Here is a 6,429-nt window from a genome sequence, read left to right as displayed (position 1 = left end):
TTTATTTTATAATTTATTCCGCACTGTAATTATGTTCTCTTATTGTCTCCGCCAGGCCGAACACTATGTTTTTGCCCCTGTCCATCCGTGTGTCTGTCTGTCTGTCTGTCTGTCTGTGTGTCTGTGAGTCTAATCTCCGGCACCGTTGGACAGATCGGCATGAAACTTTGCACGCACACTCCCTGGCTGTAGGTAACCTCTGCCCTGCATTTTCCCTATCAGTGACTCCAGGAGGCCGATTTTTGCGAAACACATTTTCTGATATTATTCCTACAGATTTTGTACAAACCTCACGCAAATCGGTGCACATTATCTCATGTGATCAAGACGTATCTGTCTGATTTTTAATTTTCCTTCCTGATTGGCTAAGACTTGCGGGAGTGGCCCGCTTTGAACAAAATGCCACAAATCATGAACACAGCTTCCGATTGCCGTGAATCTTTGCACGCACATTTCCACCAGGCCAAGGAAGAAATGGCATTTTTTGCCGATTCACATTTGGGCCTATAAGTCTTGAACCGAAGGTCATGCAATCAAATGAAAAATTCCCCTGGATTCCTTGGATCATAACACAACTCCCCAAAATAGGCCACGGCCATTTCCACCTGACAACATTAACGCCATTTTGCGTTTTCTTTGCAAAACACAGTTTTTTCTACTACTCCTACCGATTTTGTCCAAACCTCACCCAAAATGGTATACCTTATCTCTGTAGTCATGTGATCAAGACATATCTGTAACATTTTGCAACATGTTTTGCCAATACTCCTTCAGATTTAGTCCAATACTCACACAAATCGGTACACATTACCTGGGGTCATGTGATCAAGATGTATGAGTCAGATGTGTCAGAGCCCATTACTACTATGACTGCCTTCCAAAGTTTGCAGGCCCTGGCTAGGCAACACCGCCCGGCGGAGACCTGTGCTCAGAGGAGCACACTTTTCTAATGTTTCTCTTTTATTTTAACTTCTTCCTTAATGCTCTGTCCTGATGTCTCAATGCTTATTGTTTTGTGTAAAGCACTTTCAATTGCTTTGTTGCTGAAATGTGCTACCCAAATTAACTTGCCTTGCCTTGTTGCCTTGCTTATGATGAAACATTTATATCCTGATGTGAGTGGTCTCTTCCAGAATAACAACGCCCTGCCTCAGGGCATGAGTGTCACTGAATGGTTTGAGTATGAAAATACTGTATGTGAATCATATGTTATGGCTTTCGCAGTCACCACATCTCAACCCAATTGAACACCTTTCGAATTTGGACCAACATGCTAGACAGAGCTCTCCACCACCATCATCAAAACACCAAATGAAGGAATATCTTTAGTCATAATGGTGTTCCCATCCCTCAACTAGAGTACCAGAGACTTTTACAATCTATGCCTAGGTGCTTTGAAGCTGTTCTGTCAGCTCGTAGTGGCCCAACATCTTACACACTTGATGTTGTGTTCTTTCCTTTAATTTGTCATCTGTTTGTAGTACATTGTAAATCAAAGTCAGTCCAAATTCCATAGATTGGCTTCAACTATGAACTGCATGTGTGCATGGTGTCCACCACATGCATGGCCCTATTCAAGCAGTAAAGGTCTAAAGTTCACATCAGGTTGCTCCCTCTGATGAAGTTCAACTCCTCAGTATAAAACCAGTTATTTTATGTGAGCAACACTGTTGTACAATGAAGTATAAAATATCCCTAATACTACACTCAACACACACTGGGGGGAGCTGTAATCAAAGGAAAAGCTTGGAGGCACTCGACAGCTCTGAGACTGTGAATGCATTGAGTCCCCCACTGTACTGTACAGTAGATCGCCATGCATCAGGAGACTGGTGCCATTACATGAACAAATCTCTGAGTCAGTGCTTGTTTACTGGGATAATGTCCCCCCTATTGAGAGAAGTACATCGGCTGAAAGAGAAGGAGGGGGTTTATTTTTGCCCCGTTCCATCTGTCTGGGACACTATCAGACTTCAGGAGACTGGCAAGTCTTCCAGCTAAGTGCTTTCCTCACCAGAGTCTCTAACTATCCCGTTACAGAAGTCTTACTCAATCTACAGTATCATTTCTATGTAATAGGAAAATGTTGAGGAGAAACACAGTGCGTTGTTGTTGCACAGCAGGGACAAGAGGAGGTGGGGCTAAATAGTGAAAACAACAGAACCATACAGATGAACATCTCTGCGTATTTTTGTCATGTAGTGGCCTGTATCAATTTTATTCTCTGTACCACTGTCGTTTTTATTTTCTGTCTGTCTGTCTGTCTGTCTGTCTGTCTGTCTGTCTGTCTGTCTGTCTGTCTGTCTGTCTGTCTGTCTGTCTGTCTGTCTGTCTGTCTGTCTGTCTGTCTGTCTCCTTCTAGCTCACTCACATTATTAAAGTCCTAGATGTGAAGGGATCCAGAAATATATTAGATCATGCCCTTTTGCTGATCGATGCGTTTGTTGAGCAGAGGAAAAGGATGGTGATAAGAGCACAGGTGAGAGCTACTGTATCTCAGAGGCTGGCAGCCTGGGACTAGAAAGATGGGGGATTGGGGGATGAAGGGAGGTCTAAGTGCGGATTTAGGGATGAAAGAGGGCTAAATGAGAATGGTGGAATGGATGGAGGAGATTCAAACCTCAAGCTTTGGGAATGTCCATATTAGACGCAGACTCCATTAATCCACAATAGAGCCCTCTTTAGTTTTCGTTTCATTTCCTCTCCAACAGAGTTGGGAAAGTGAGGTCCCCAGTTATCCCCTCAGATTATTTCCCACCAATTCATCCATTTACACCGTAAAATCCTCAGGGTTAATTTAACTCTTGATAGTGTACAAATTTACCCATAATGGTCCATTTGTGTCCATTTATACGCTCTGAGTTAAATGAACGCTAAGAATTTTTACGGTGTACTATCACTCTTATTGTTTATTTATTCTCTATTAATGTGTTTATGTAGCCATTGTGTTTGAGCTCCTGTGTTTATTTTTTCTCTGCGGTTCCTCTAAGAATATTTTTCAGATCTATGTTCCCATGTTGTGTGTCCATCCTCCTTGTTCTCCAGGGTCATATCTCTGCCTGGAATGTGATGGAAAAGTTTATGTTGGATAAGTACCACAGAGGGTTAATTGAGTCACAGCAGGGGAAAGGAAAGTAATTTGCAACTTGACAGCTTTTTTCTCTTTTTCTCTTTTCTTCTTTTCTTCTTTTTTGGGAGAGGAGTGGATTACTTCCAGACCCAGAATGAGACTCACTGTTCACTGTCCCCCTTTCTCTATTTTCTGCACGTATTTTGTCTTGTATGTAGGGCATCATTCTTCTTTTATTACTTAAATCGTTACTTTGGTCTCTCTCCAATTGGAAATCACCACTGTATAGTAGCTATGTTACAACGCAATCATGGTACAATATGAAAGACTATGGTACAATATGAAGAGTATAATAAAGGCAATAGCTATAGCTACACAGTGGTTAATGCTTTGAAGTGTACTGAGAGGATAAGGGAGGGAGAGAAAGAGACCACCGAAAACACAAAGATTAAAGAACAGTAGTTTTAACCACATGCATGTAAGCCCCATTTCAACTAGAACATTATGTGGATCTCAGGATCCTCATAGAAACAGAGTGTCTCCAGTGTGGATCTCAGACTAGGTTGTGACATAACATCCGTCATTTATGACGTCATCTACAGTATGCCGTAACTATGATGTATGACCCCACATTTGGGCAAGGTTTGAGCACAGCCCCATAGACTTGAATTATAAAATTAAAGGTCCTAGACCGGTGCTGGCCTACTCGGCCCATGCAAGTCGGGAACGATGCAAGTCGGGAATGCACACCCCACCTATTGTGCAGTGTTATCTGATGTACTCGTTGTACCCGTTGTCAGCTCCGTGCACATTTATTCGCTTCCTTCACTATGACCACAGCTCTGGTACGTTCTGTTCCATTGCACATGCTGGCACTTATACTGGCATTGCAGCACAAACGAAGCGAAGCTTGGCCAATCAGTTAGGCTAATAAAGGACTTATATTGGTAAATGGTGCATATTGGCTAAGATATTAGCGTTTTTTTTTTGGTTCTCGGAAACCGTTGGTCAGATCGAATAGCAGATCTACACATATCACAATACGATGTGAGTTTGGAGATCCGCTATTTTTGAAAATGTTCACCTATAATAACCTGCCCAAAATAGGGATGTGCAGGGTTAAAGGGATTAACCCACAGAAAAAGAATACCCATACATGCTCAACTAAATAAATTCGTCATGTACAGTTCTTCTGTTAGGTAAGAAAACACTCTATCAAGCCATGTGCTTCCGATCAGTACTGTGTCCCTTCTTGTGACCCATTCAGAATTCATGAGTTAAATGCCTAAGAGAGTTAACGTCTCAGCGCCACATTGCTGTTTATTTGGGGTTTGACACCATGGGGGGGAACAGTGACTCAGTCTTTACACGAGGGGCTTTCGCTTATAACACCTTTCCTCAGCATATGCCGTTTAACCTCCTTCTAATACTATAAATAAACATCCTGTGGAGCCCAGAGAGATAGCTTAGGGTTTCCCACTGAGGCCGTACTGGGGGTTCATTCAAACTCTCTTACTCGCGTCGATCGAGTGACACGGCTTAAACCAATCTGGCGTTGTATATAACCTTTGACCTTAAACAAGACAGTTGGTCCGTTCACAAATGTTTCCTGAACGGTTACTGAAACCATGTTTCACAGTGGTGTCCCTTGGGGGGGTCAAACCTAATATACCTTTGTATTTTTTGTCGGAAGCCCTTCCTTAGGAACTCTACAAACCTTTCCTAATCAGCATGAGTAATGGTCATCTCTATTAGTGAAGCCATAGAAAAACCATGTCACAAGGTCATGCTTTGCTGCTACTCTTAGGATTAGATGGGATTGGACTGCTCAGGATAGCCATCAGTGAAAAATGAGATTAAAGATTCTGGCATAATCTCAACAAGGAAGGTGGTTGGTCCAAAAGAAAGAAGAAAGTATCACAAAAGGAAGAGATCCAAGGTACTCTTAAAAAAAAAAAAAAAACAGGGGGGGGGGAAATCCCAGCTCAAATATGAAAGGCTAGTTCATAGTGGAACAATTAAAAAAACACACACAATGTTTTGGCCTATGCAGCCTTCTTCAGGGCTGTTTGCAATTATCTTTGTTCCACTATGAACTAGCCTTTCATATTAAAGCTTTTTAACTTTTTGAAGAGTGCCTTGAATTCATTTCTTTTGTATTTATGTCACTTTGACTCCCCTTGGAGTATCATCAGTCAGCGGGCCTCTACCAGAGCCTCTGGCATGTATAATGATAAAACCCAGAGAACAGGTGAGACTTTGTTCCAGCCATTGTTCCCCATTCTCTTTTGTCCTGAAGCTTGAGAAAGGACAAGCCTCCAATATGGCTCCTCTTATATATACTTAAACAGTGTCCTTTTAAGAGGCTGTGGTCACAACGGTCCGTTCCATATGGTCCATATAGGACACAGTATCGGATGCGTTGGTCCTGATGTGACGATGTCAGGTTACATTGGTACAGGCAGATGAAAGCGGAGCCACCGATCAGCTGGGATGCTCTGATCACCAGAGGTGGAGGGAAGGTCACCCAAGCGGGACTGAGGGACTACTGTGGAGGTGTCCAACTTCAAGGTCTTTGAGTGCCCTGCGTCACTTGCCTTTGTGAGGATGGGCAGGGGGACAGCAGGGTGCCCTCAGGGACGAGGAGGACAGTGACTCTTTGAAGTGGGTTGGGCTGAGACTCTGAGGCTGTGTGATTCAGTCAGAAGTTACCCCACCCTGCTACCACACCACATATGGACACCTTCTCAACCAACCCCCACAGCATGTCTCTCAGACCCAGCCAGCGTAACCCGAGAGCTGCTGCAGCAGCCTGTCAAACCCCGATGAATTGTCCCTATTGGTCCAAGTAGGAAGCAACCGTGACCCCGTGAAAGCCTGGGGTCAAACGTGGAACACGTCTTTGAGAAGAGCAATGATTGGATTAGTGTCTCATGGAGACCAGACAGCCTTGGGGGCACAACACATACAAACACGTTTTCACTGGTAACACAATATACAGTACAGGAGGGTTCAATAAAAATAAATAAACCAGAGGTGTGTGAGTGGGGGGGGGGTATATTTTCCTAACCACTTAAGGCTGAAGCCCTATCTACTTCATTGTACGACAAATAGAGAAAATAGCTGATATACAAGCTTACAGTGCATCGCCACACGTTGTTAGCTTGTAAATTGGCTATTTATTTTTAAATGTTGGAAAACTTGGAAAACCTTTTCCTTTTTTTTTGGGGGGGGGGGATTTCCGCCATTATTTTGATAGGACAGTATAGAGAGAGAGACAGGAAACCAGGGAGAGAGTCAGTGAGAGACGTGCAGCAAATCCGCCGCCGAGCTCGGGAGTCAAACCCAGGACACGCTGT

The sequence above is a fragment of the Gymnoscopelus braueri genome (assembly GCF_963280865.1).
Source record: "Gymnoscopelus braueri genome assembly, chromosome: 13".
NCBI classification, from domain to species: domain Eukaryota; kingdom Metazoa; phylum Chordata; class Actinopteri; order Myctophiformes; family Myctophidae; genus Gymnoscopelus; species Gymnoscopelus braueri.
This window is presented reverse-complemented; position numbering follows the sequence as displayed.